This window comes from Aphelocoma coerulescens, chromosome 14 (assembly GCF_041296385.1).
Source record: "Aphelocoma coerulescens isolate FSJ_1873_10779 chromosome 14, UR_Acoe_1.0, whole genome shotgun sequence".
Taxonomy (NCBI): domain Eukaryota; kingdom Metazoa; phylum Chordata; class Aves; order Passeriformes; family Corvidae; genus Aphelocoma; species Aphelocoma coerulescens.
Genome location: NC_091028.1, coordinates 5,168,813 through 5,182,338, shown reverse-complemented (window position 1 = coordinate 5,182,338; position 13,526 = coordinate 5,168,813). Strand labels below are relative to the sequence as shown.

Here is a 13,526-nt window from a genome sequence, read left to right as displayed (position 1 = left end):
AGTTGAAGTACTTTAATGCGCTTGATTTGCTTTAGCTCCCTAATTTCTGTGTGAGCTGTTTTGCAGTGATCTAGAATGCAGCACATTCTGCTCCTTGAACTCAGCACTTCTGTACCTTCTCTGATGCTGGGTCTGCTATCAAAATATACATGAAAAGCAATTGTCAGCCTCAGTGCACGCCAGTCGTGTCACTGATAATATTCCCCACCCCACTCTGCTCATGGTCATCATCCAAGCCACTGGTTAAATCTGGCTGCCTTTAAAGGCTGGAAACCACAGAAAGATCTGGCCAAAGTGAAAGCATCCAATGATTACTTTTTTTTTCTCATCGATTACCAGTAGTGAGCCTTGCAAAAGCATTTGCATCACACCATAGATGGCTGATTTTCAGCAGAAAATATGACTGTAATAACCATAAAAGAATGTGCTCCATACTGACATTTCTTTATAACATTCATTATGTATATAATTACAAATAATGGTATATATTAAAAAATAGTAAGAGAATAGACACTGTTTCTCTAAAAGTAAAAATTCCTCATCTTCCCAGACTTTCTGCAATACTTTATGATACAGAACGGCAGATCCAGGATTTACTAGACCACAGGAGAAAGCTAACTGCAGATTAATGCAATCAATACTGAAAACATTATCTTGAGATATTTTGAGGAAAAGCCAAATGCTTGACTGCTGCAGTTGAGGGATCAGGCAGGTAGCTGCACCCATATATTACTGCTGAGTTTCAGCAGAATTAGGACTCCAGCCAGACTCAGAAACACACCTACTTTAATTTTAGGAGCAGTCTCTCTTGCTGAGCCGTACACTGAATTTTCCTATACAATCAGGGAACGTTGATTTTCTCTTGCCACCATGTTCCTGCCCCTGCAAGGCAGAGCAGGGGCAAAGGAGGACTCTGCCTCCTCTACACTCCCAATCATGATTTCCACCTGAGTCCAGCCCCTTGGAAGCTCTCCATGGCTCCAAAGCTGAGACAGAAGTGATGAGGAGCTGCTGCTCTCACGTTTGTCACACCAGGGTGTGTTGTGAGAGCTTCACACAGAATTGCAAAAAAGCAGAGTTATGGATGAAGAATCCATTTCAAACAACACTCTCTGTTTCTGGAATCTAAACGTGACATACTCTCCACAGAAGGCAATTTAATAGCCTTGCATTTGTACAGGTGGCTTATAAAACAAATATGTCTCTCCTCCAGCAAGTGGCTGTTAAAGAGCAGGTAATACACAAACACATGATCAAGCCTACTGCCTCAAAATGTGGGGCAATTAAGATATTTTATTGCATGCCCTTCTTTGCTTAATTCCAGTATAGTTACAAAGTTATAATCTGAAGTTCCCTAAAGCGTAAAACAAAATTAACATGCTGTTCACCTGAATAAAAGTGTGTTCTTCACTGATTCCTTTCAATGGTCTGAAAAACAAACTAACTAAACCCAAAGTTTTCATAAAGTAACAATAGCCAGCTCGAATATTTCAATTTTTACTGAACGGCTAATGCAGCAGAGGGCAATCTTCAGATAGGTAAATGTAAAAATATCGTCACAACAATACAGTGTACAGGCAGAGACAGGAGAAAAAGGATGTGTGAGTGTTTATTCTGTTCTCTCTAGTTATTTCTTTCCTTTTAGCTGACTAAAGGTACCTGCAGGAAAGGCTGAAGGGGTAAGGGCAGGAATGAGTCAAGGCAGTTTGGTTAGAAACACTCATATTGATTTCAGTTGCTATGTGGGAGAGGGAGAAAAATCATTCCCATTCTAGTTTTAAAACCTAAAGCCAAAACAGTTTCATTTACTTAATGACAAAACTAATCACAGCAGAAAGATTAATTTTTTGTTGAAGTACTTCGCAATATAAAGAGTTTTGGCAAGCTTCCGAATAATTGTATGACGTTTCTGCTTTTTTCCCCACTTCTCTCTACTGTCATATACAGATATCTGCACAGGAAAAAGCTCCTGTATTTTGACAAAGACTTAAAAATATGGATGGAAAGGTGATGGCAAAATCTATGCCATGATAGATGACTAAACAGAGCATTGACTCTCTCAGAACTGATATCTAACTGGGTGCCATTCTTGCAAACACTCCAGCATTCTGTATTCAGTCGTGGGTTTTGAGATCACGTTCCCTTAAAACATCTTGGACCATACAAGGCTACAGGGGCCTTCCCATCCTGAAATCCAAGTACAGACTGAGCCAGTGTCAGATGCTGCTTATCTGACTCATGTAGCACAACAGCTTCAAGGTCTGTATAACTTGGATATTTCTTGATTTTTTTTACTAAAAATCCACAGGATTTTACTCCTGATACTAAGCAAGTCTATGAAAGTTCACTGTCTCACACACTCCATGTGGAAACAAATTATTCCACAAAACCACAGCCTGTTGGACTTAACCATCAGCCTTCGCTGAGCCAAGCCTGGGGAGAAAACCTGGGGTACACTTGCAAGTCAAATAAGCCTGAAACTATAAAATTCTTTAAACAAATATAATAAAACCTGCAAAAGTGATTTCAAAGAAAGAGGAATTAGACAGTAGAAGTTATCAGATGTATTCCAAGGCAGAGGTCCACAAGCATAGTCAACACCATACTGAAGACCTCAGAGAAAAAAGAAACTCCCTAACTAAGCCGATAAAAATCACAAAAAAAAGTCTTTAAACATAAAAGCCTTGAGAGCATGATAAAATATTCTAGTTCCTTGGTTGGAAAGGTGATGTGCAGGCAACACCGAAAAACTGGTGAATTTAAAGCTCCCTCTGCTTTCAGGGCTGGAATAGCATAGCTCCAGGAACACAGCTGTTGCTCAGAGCTGAGGCAGAAGATGTCTTCTTTTTAGCTTTATTAATCAATCCAGTTGAGGCTTTCCTGCCTTGACACAACACTCTAACATTGGAGAGGGAATTTTGTATTTGGGTGAGAGATAGAGGGTAACAGATTTGCTGAACATTCTGCATAGCAAAAGAGGAGACCTGGCTGCTTTTGGAGGGTGCTCCCTGAAGCTGAACAGGTTTCTGTTGAAATAAATGGCAAAGCAAGCAAAGGGAGCTGACAGAACAGACACCTTGAGCTGTGAGAGCAGAGCAGAGCACACGGCTTTGTTCTGCAATTGCTTCAGCAACCCACTGCAGATCATCCTGAACTTCCATTTTCATCTGCAATGACTGCAAAGCAGTTGATCCACCACAACAAGGCTGCTCTGTAGCAGCCCAAACTCTTGCAATGTGCCCTGCAATACATTTTTTAAATATACATTTGCACCCCATGATCTTAATGCACTATCCTACACTGCATGAAAAATTGCAAAGCAGCACGTGAAGATAGGGACTCGGTAAACACCCACAATTTGTCCAAGATAGGTGTTCAGCTATAGAAGAGTTGACTGTAGCTACAAACATGCTTTATCACAGTCAATATATACACCAAGCACCATGGAAGAGAATACTCCTTCGTTCCCAACAAATCCAGCTGGTTTTGTGCGCGGCACAGCTGTGTAACGTGAAATATGTAAAGTTATCCTGGAGCAGTGGATAAAGCAGATATGTTTTACCAATCCAGAACCAAAGTTATAACCTGGATGGCCTTTATCATGTTTGTTTGCACACCCCCCCCCCGCCCAAAAAAAAAAAAAAAAATCCTCTTTTCATTTAAGTTCAAGGAGGAAGTATTGGAAGGAAGAAATCATTAAACAGCAAAGTGACATCACACTCAGATCAAGAGAACTGGGTAGCAGGTCCATAACTGGTGTTCAGAGGAAGAATAAATGAGTGGCCAAGCTACAGTTCATATTTTTGTTGTGAGAAATGGATTTTGGGTTTCAGAGGGTAAAATTGAGGTCGGGGGATGTTGGCATAAATGAAAACATTGCCTGTGTTTATGAGCAGTAAAGAGATTGGTGAAAATGCGTATTTCACCCTCAGTGCAGAATTATACAAGCTCAGGAGAGAGCTTTAAGACCCTAGTCCTGTGGATATTAGCAGAGTCAGATATACAGAAAACATTGTGGAGGATTTAAAAGCATGAAAGGCATAAGGATTATATAGACTTGAACTGTGAATGAGGTTGAAGTGCATTCAGGAAAGCAAAAAAGACTAGTGAACCAGAAACGCCTTGCTCACTTATGATAAAATATCTAGTTAATACCAAAGAAAAGCTTCAAATAGACTTGTCTAGTTCTTTAGAAAGTCAGTATAAAATAATGCCAGTATTCTTTGTATAAATACTTTCACAAATAAAGACTCTCTTTTAGAGAGGAGATTGAACTTGGTAAGTAAGCAGCTTAAGGAGTAAGGAAAAGCATATTAAAATTATTTCTTAACTTGCAGAAATGTTGAATAATGGTCCATGGTCATGTTCTGTAATAACTACAGACCATGCACTGCTCCCACAGTAATGTAGCTTCCACGTTTTACACAGGAGACACACACCAAAAGGTTAATTTGATCCAGTGGCAATACAAACCAGATAATTAGCACAAGTTCACCAACTCCTTACTCTTTAAGCTCTTCAAGCTTGCTTTTTTCCTTGAGAAGTGGGCAATTCACCAGCTGACCTGCTCTCTACACTACCCTTCACAATTTTAGCGTAACAAAATAGACTTAGAGGGTTAAATTACTTTGACTAACCAAAATAAGTAACGAAGATCATGAAATACTTTCATTGTAATCAGTTCATATTTCATTTGAACAGAGTCAGACTTGCTGTTTTTCAGAGGATATCAGTAGACACTGTAAACTCTAGAATTGCCTTCTTTTGTCTATGGGGGATCTTACCAGAATTATAAGACTCAAGTGAACAATGATAAGAAATAAAAGCACGTTCTTGCATAAGAAGCATTATAGACACTAAGGCAAAACTCAGCACTTCTCCATCTGTTCCCAATTCAAAATGTGATCCTCATCAATTTTGAATGTGAGACTAATTTTGTTAAATCAGGCATTCACATACTCCTGGGTGAGGATTTTGTTTTCTCTTTTCAGCTGCAGAACTTAGGAATGTAACCTGTAGGACTCCTGTTCTAGGTAGGCTCCACAAAGCAGTGCTGGTGGAATACAGCACATAGAGCCAGGAATCTTCCTCGTTCCCTTAAAGCTCTGGGCACTGGAGCTGCACGGGGAGAAGTGCAGGGAGTGAGGCAATCACTAAACTCTTACAAATGCCAAATCCTTGCCCACCAAACCTGCCCCAGATCAGCCTCCTATCACCACCACCTCATTGTCTGTGCCTCCTCATTTGCAAACCTCATTAGCAACTTATTGGGAGCACTACAGATGTGACACACAAACTTGCTCTGGGAGAGGGAATTAGGGAATCTAAGAAACCTAAATGATTGTTCAGAGAACATCCCTATCGTTATGTGAAAAATAATAAATCACTACTTTTGGCAAGCATGGAGTGAAGAAAAAGATACCCTCCCTTTTAGGGTTTAAAAGGTTAAAACAAAAGGAATTGCTGTCTGGGTCAGTTCCCAATTTACACTTGGAGCTGCAGTAATAACAGAAAGAAGTTATAGCCTTTACTTTAGTGCCTTAGGAAGGACTGAGTTTATTTAAAGGCAGTCACTGTCTTTTTACAATAATGAACAGGATCTTTCTTTCTACCCTGCTGTTAGTACCAGCAGCTCCTAAATAATTCTGACAGTTTCTTCTCTGAAAAAAAAAAAAAAAAGGCATCTTTATTATTTATTATGTTAGAACAAATACCACTTATCTCATCTTATTTCACACCTAGTTCAGTCTAAAAATCAGGTATTTGGAACAGACTCAGTCCTTCTCAGAATAACTTATAGCAAAATTCTGTCTTAACTCTAGGCAGCAGCAGGAGCACAGCTTCATTCACAGCCTTTATCTGGGAGCAAAATGCCTTTTAAGGACCAAATACCTGGAAACAGACAGTTAAAAAGATGAAAATGTTGTGACCTACACTTACTCAAGGAAACTCAAGCCCCTCTGTAGTACTTCTGCCTGATGATGTGTGATGGGGATACCTGTGTTAAGATTGAGATGGGGAAAAGGTAGAACTAAGGCTAAATGTGAGTGACTGTCATAGCTCTGGTGTAACTTTGAGTAGTCATCCTTGAACACTGCGAAAAAATTGAATTCTTAATGGAAATATCTCAAAAATTGAGGACTCAGATATGCTGTTACACATTACACCATTTCACCCCACCAACTTCGGTTTTATAGGCAATAAAACTCACTTCAATGGCATTTATCATAGCACATTTGGGAGGAGAGGGACTATTTCAAGGCAAAAACTTACACAAAAAATATAAATACAAGCAGGTTTCCCTCTATGTACATCAAAACAACCAATCACCAAAGTAATTACAGATGCCATGTTCTCTCTTCTGCTGTTTTCTACTACTCTTCCTTTCCAAAGTAGTTTAAGCAGGATTAATTTAATCAAAGTTTTGTCTTTAAAACATTTAGCCTGATAAAATGGAGAAATGCAAAATAAATATTGAAAGGGAAAGGAACTTCTGAGAGTGTCCATGAAGTTCCTATTGCCATGGGAACTATGTAGCTGCTCTTCTCAGGCTCTGCCATGTCCCTTTTCCTGGGCAGGCAGCAGCTGCTCTGAGCTCTGGGGTCAGGGAAAGGGAAGCTTAGCAAAGCTTTCAGAAATATTTATGCATGTGAATTCAAAAGGTTGTTGGTTAAAATGCACCAGTGAGAGCGTATCAAACTGCTCAGAGTAGTGTGACCATGCAAAACTGCTCTCCTCCCATGGCAACCCCATTCCTGCTTCCTTCTGTATCCTTTACATTTCAGAGATTATATCCTAATTAATATGGAAGTTGTTATGCACTAAGGAAGATTTGTGTAAGATAAATTCTTTGGCTGCTCTTGGGTTTTTGTCAAGAGCTCCCAGGGAAGTAAGGGATAAACCAGGCAAATGAACACAGGTAACAGTTTGAACCACCAAAAGAGGTCACATTGTCTCTTCCTTTCTGCCAGTGAATTCTAGACTAGACCTTGTCACCTTTAGAGATACCTAGAAACATCACTTGTGTTTGTACAAGCCCAGTGGCTACCTGAGGGTGGTGGCTGGACCATGGCTGGACCAGGGGCTTCACCACAGGCTGCACATCCTCCCCTTCCTTCTGCACTGATCTTTTACTCTCCAGCTAGAGTTACCAGGGGTTTTGTGCTCCTTCTTAAATCTCTTGTCCCAGTGGCATTACCACCATCACTGCTGGGCTCAGCTTTGGCCAGTGGCAGGTCCATCCTGGAGCTGCTGGTGTTGGCCCTGTGAGACGGGGGAAGCTTCTGGCAGCTTCTCACTGAAGGCACTCCAGTAACTCCCCCACTATCAAAACCTTGTCATGTAAACCAAATAAATCAGGGAATAAGGAACTCTTCAATGTTTCCAGAGGGTGATCACATCAGGCAGACTGCTCATTGTGATGTTTATTCTGGGGCTCTGTTCAAATTTCACACCAAAAATCTGGCAGGACTTAGCACGTGAAAAGTAGTCACAACATTATTTTTAGACTTTCTAGGTGACTTTCTAGGCCAAAGGAGCATTCATCTGGCACTGAAAAGAACAATTTTGGAGACTAAATTTTTGTTTTTAATCCCTAGAAAATACTCAGAAACTTAATGGCTGGTCTGTATGTGCGTCAAATGGACTTCATACATGGCCAGTTCATAAACTTGAGCATTCCTGGAGCAAACCAGTATCACCAGTATTAGAATGACTGCTAAGCACACAGGAGTACAAGAACCATATGTGTAGTAACTAGACACGGCTACAACAGAAAGAAGTCTTTTCAGTTTCCTGTTAGTATCATCTTGTCGAATGATATTATGTCACAGAATTATGGAATCCCAGAATGGTTTGGGCTGGAAGGGACATTAAGATCATCTCATTCCACCCCCCTGCCATGGGCAGGGACCCCTTCCACTAGACCAGATCTCTGTCCAGCCTAGTCTGAAATGCTTCCATGGATGTAGGTAGGTTTCCAGCACAAGAAAATGCCATGTATGTTGTCACAGTAGATAACTGTATAGATATCAGCCCGTTTCTGACACATCCAGGTTAGTCACACTTCCCATACATATCCTGGCCACTTCAGCCACCATCTCCACCTGTGCTCTGCATGGAAACATTGGAATGCCTCCTATGACTGCAGTTTATGCCATCACCTCCTTCCAGGCTGGGACCACGTCCATTTCTGAGCAGCAGACACAAAACAGGACATCAGGACAGCTTCAGTTTAGAATTTCTTATACTGAGCAAGACCACACAATCAACTAGCACCTACCATCAAATCATCAGTCTGTTCTCAGAAGATTAACATCCAGACCCAAGCCTAAACTAAGGTGATGGGAGCTGAAACAAGCTTGGCAATTCACAAGCTCATCCCTGGCTGAATACAGAAGTAGTTGTCAAATCTATGTTCTAAAATCCCATTAATTATAACACTCAGTTGAGTAAAAGGGGGGTTAAAAAGAAGTCCTCAACAGTTGGAGACCACATAATCTTCACATCTCTGTAACCCAAACTCTCACTGAGAAGGAAAGAACAACATTCTTGTGTAGGCCAGCTATATCCTAATTATCCTATTAAGGGTTCCTTATACTGCCTTCCAAGTACCTCATCTCAGCCTCGTCTGATGAAAGGATTCCAGTCTAACTAAATACGGCAATTTTCATTTACCTACAGCAATTCTGAGCAATTTTCTGAAGGCAGATTTAATTTCATATTGGTTGTGAATTAGACAGTGGACTTCCCAGAATAAAACTTGGTGAAAATTAAAATGCAAAGCTCTCCTTGGAAAGAGCTATAGGATTTATAGTGCATCCTTTTCTTCAGTTTGTTTAAAATCAGTTGCTACCCATAACAAAAATATACATTTTTATTAACATACATACTTTTCTTTCTGTTTATTTCCTTAAATTTAATAAAGCCTTCTAGCTATCAGGGTAATTCAGTCTCGAATCTCCACTTTCCAGCTTGGTTTTCATTATTTCACATTATTCTTTTACCCTTATTATAGAAGCTGGCTTTATTCCCATCTCATAAAGTGACCCAAATTCTCCAGGAGATATTTTCTAGCATTGATTTTTCTTCGTCCATAATGTTAATGGCATGACTGCTCCTATCTTTACTTCCTCTACTTTCTTAACTTTTATTATTTTTATAATCCCACACTATCACACTGTTTTTTCCTTCGTGCTATGTGCATTTCATTTTCCTCTCACCACTCCTTAGACTTTTTGAAGATATGTTCGTAGGGAATTTGGGTGCTTATCTGTTTTTAAAGTAAGATCAAACAAGAACACCAAAGAGCAACAAATTTACAATAAATTCTTACTTTGTAATCTCTGGGTCCCTACGTGACACCTGTTATTCATGTGACCAAAAATTCCTCCCTGAATATACTCCAAAACTCTTTATCTGGACAACTTTTCATCTCGAGCACTATCAGCACTGTGTAAACATATTTTTGGGGATGTCATAGCCACTTTCTGGTTAATGGCATTTATGACATTCACAATATTTTTCATTATAAACTTTAGAAGTAAAGTCTTGTAGGATGAAATATTCTCACCCCAATAAATAGTTGGCCTCTTTAATACAATTGCCGGTACATGGAAAATGTTGCCTTTTCCTTCTAAAACCTCACACTTCTCCCTTCAAAGTATTACTGTGGGCCTTTTTTAATCTCCATTTTCTTTAAGCTGTTTAGATTTCTTCATGTAACCTGTCAATTTTTGTGAGAGAGCTTTTTACGCTCTGCTTTCTTAACAGGACATTAGGCAACCACAAACAAGTCTTTCCAAAACTCAAATCCTTCACTTATTAAATCAAAACTTCTTGACTCTGAACTTCTAACCCTCCCCTAAAAAGGATGGAATTTTTTAATTCCTCTAAAGCCTATTTCACCTTCCTTTACAAAAGACTCTCTCCTACTTAAGAAAAAAATGACGACAAAATATCATCTCTGTTAAATTACTTTTTCAATAGTAGATGATTTATAGTTGATTAGGTAATTAAATCAAATAGAAGTGGCTGAAAGTAAATCTATTTTTATCATCCCTGTAAATTAAAAGTTCCGCATCATAAAAAATCATGACCATCTTGAAAATGACTAGTCAAGTGCTTTTTATAGGCAAGCAGGATTTATTGTCAATTAACGTATTGAACTGGATAGTCAGCATAACCCTGTGCTCAAGACTTTTTAAATTATTGGCTTCCGCTATCAAGCTGCTCCATATCATAGTAATGAAATGTATCTTGCTATTCACATATTGAACAATTCCTTAGGTTGGGTTTATATCTCACTATAACAACATTTCATTTTATTATTATCTCCAATCCCCTGTAATGAATACAAATACATTCCTTTTTTCCATCATGGGTTTATCAATTTTCATTGATTTGCCTGTAACAAATGCAGACAGGATGGTGAGAGAAAAATTTAAAGAGATCATATCCTTTAAAATATCTGTAAATTCAGAAGTTTTTCACTTGCAGTCACATCAATTAAAAGAAATCATTCAGAAGAGCAGATGAAAGGAAATATTATTTTAAGTCTTAACACTTAAAAAAACCTGTAAAAAGGAATTTGAGGGCCTCTGTTTTTACAGAATATATGTTTTTGCATTTTCTTTCTATAGACTTTAAAGAAAAAAGTAAAAGGATAAATTCTCTTTATAGCTTTGCATTTCACATAAATTAATTTTTCATAATGCACCACATTTTTCTTTTTCAATAAAGGTCAATTTGACTAATGAAAATGCAGTTTATGGTTCTGTGATTTGCTGGACACAAAGTGCATTTTGAAAGTTACTCGGTGACATCTTCTCTCCTTCCCATTGGGAAATTTCCCCAGCTCAAACCAGTCCTCACTAAGGAAAGCACTCCAGCTCTTGGAGTGGAGACCTCAGCAGTAATTTGGAGTTGAGTACTGATCTAAAATTATTTTCTTAATTCTGAAACATAAATACAAACACATTGATTGAAGACAAGTGTAGACGTCTTGAAACTCATATTCCAACTGTTACAAAGTTTCATATTGAAACACAAACTTTTAAATGAAATTACAAACAGTGTTCTCAGTTGTGACATTTTATTGCACTATAACATTTGCATCTGCTTGTGTTCTGCAATTATATCATTATGTGACAATGTAATCTGATATGAAATGAAGTATACAATAACATCCTGGCTTTCATTCAGACACCAGGAAAAAAAAAAATCTTCATGGAACATATAATGTCCAGCCTACCCAGGAAAAGCATCCTAACAGTAGAATCTGACCTACTGGATTTATGTTGTGTGGCAGAATGGGACAAGGTTGGCTTCACAAAGCAAAATAATGAACTGTTGGGCAAGAACAGTTATTCTACTTTTTACACGCATTTTATTAGGTAGAAAACTTGCTTGAAACAGATGCACAGATGAGTTTTGGTGGGTTTTTTAAATGATGAAATGCACTTTAACTGTCTAGAAGATTCCTGTAGGTTTTAATGCCCCAGGAGATCATAACTGAACACTATAGTCAGAGACGGATCCCATGACCAACAGCAAAAGCACACTTTGAGGGAAAAAACCCCAACTGTTGCAAATCAAAACAGGAGTTTCTTATTATTCCATGTATACTGATTTCTTGTCTAAAGAAGCCAGCGGTGTTTAGTCAGAATTCAGCATAGTCCTTTTCTTCATGAAGAAAATGGATCACTGGTCTTCTTCAGACCCATATGAAACCTTTACTCTCAATGAGAAAAGGGACAGAAAACTACACCCAGACAGGGAGTGCTAAGAAAAGCAGGGAAGAAAACACAGTCTGTTTCCAGATGACTTTTCTCTGTCTCTCATATGTATGTTGTGCAGAACAAAAACACCCTCCACCTTCCTCTTCTGTTTATCCACTGATTTGTCTAAAAATACCACACAGCATATCAGTCCAAGTGACACAAATAACCAAAGTAACCTGGTCCCTGACTGCTGTCGTGGGTCACTGCCTCTGGAATAAAACATGGAAAAGATGTGGGGAAAGTAAAAAATGAAGTCAGTGCCCTTCTGCTTGTCACCAGAAGAGGTGCAGGAAATGAGCAGTCAGGACTCTAAGAGTAATTTCCAAATTGCAGGTACCCTGGTTCTTCTTCCCTGTTAAAAGGATTTTCAGACACTGCCAGAATGATTCCCTCTAGACCTACTGAATCTCCATTTTCCAGAGATATTCTCCAACTCATTTCTTTAGATCACCCTACTGAAATGCAATGAGAGCCTGGTGTCTGACTTCTCTATGCTGCTTTGAAAATTCCAGCCTACAGCATTACAAGCACACCTTGAATAAGTTATTCCAAAATGAAAATGTCTTTATCTTCTAAAATTTTAACAGCTTCAGGAGGCTTTCAGTGTTAGTCTTGTCAGTAAATAAACTAGATATTTCATTTTCATAGCTGTTTTTGTTTTGGGTTTTTTTTGCTGCATGTAATATAAGTCACAAGTGCTGCATTTAGTACTTTACTAATCAGCATGGTCTAAAGCTTGGTAACGTTATACATGAGGAAAATGCTGCATACTGAACTCAGCGGGGCTATTTGCAAACTGTGCCAGATGGAAGAGACTCTCCTTAAAGTCTTAAGTGACACAAAATTTGTGGAATCAAAGAACCTTAGAAGACAACACCTATTGTAAAACACACAGATGAATAATTATTTTCCTTGCAGAAGTAATAAATTCTATTTTAATCCAAATAAAAAAAAATTGATTGGGAATAAAAGTAGATAAAATTACTTAAAGAACATTAAGGAGACTAGAAGCATGTAAAAAAACCCAGTAATTACAAGGGGGCTGTGCTGTAGATTCATAATTCCTTGGAAAATTTAAAACATTATTTTGAAGCTCAAACATGGATACACCATTGAATGAAAATAAAAGTAAAAATGAAAATCAAGAGGTTGTCATCTAGGAAGATTTTTGTACCAATAGTAAAGCAATCAAGATCATTTTCTAATGTGTTTGTTTTTTCTCCCTCCAGAGAACAGCCAGTGCTTTCTAACAAAGAGCACTTCCCTAAACTGCTCTTTAAACATATAGTCTCATTTCTGTGCATCACTGATACATTTATGTTAAATAGAAATACTCCTATACTGTAATATTTGCTACCATGTCCAAACTTCTCTATCAGCCTCACTGTTTGGGAGTTTTGGTCAGGTTCCCTGATGGAAACCCCTCATTTACCTGTCAGAGCTGACCACTGGTGAGAGAGAGGTCGGTGTGTCACAAAAATTGCCCTTCTAAAGGAGAAGGTACTTTGCACATCAGGGTTGCAAATACTAGTGGGTCTTCCTCAGAAAACACAAAGAAAGCTGAATAATAATAAAGTCCAGCCTAAAAGTTTGTCCATCAGTCAAATTGCAATGTTTTGGAAAAGGTTTCATGTCCTTTCAGTGTGCCCTGGCCTCACCACAAAATATTTCACATCTCTCCCAGCCTCTATCAGTACTATTAGAAAATCCATTACTAACGACAGCACACAATCTCCAATGGGGATT

The 13,526-nt window shown here is 38.6% G+C and overlaps 1 long non-coding RNA gene across 2 annotated transcripts in view; it reads right to left on the bottom strand.

The window, feature by feature from the left end:
* LOC138118550 (uncharacterized) overlaps positions 1–13,526 on the bottom strand; it is a 219,774-nt gene that overhangs the window by 20,962 nt on the left and 185,286 nt on the right. The gene's annotated exons all lie outside the window — the stretch shown is intronic.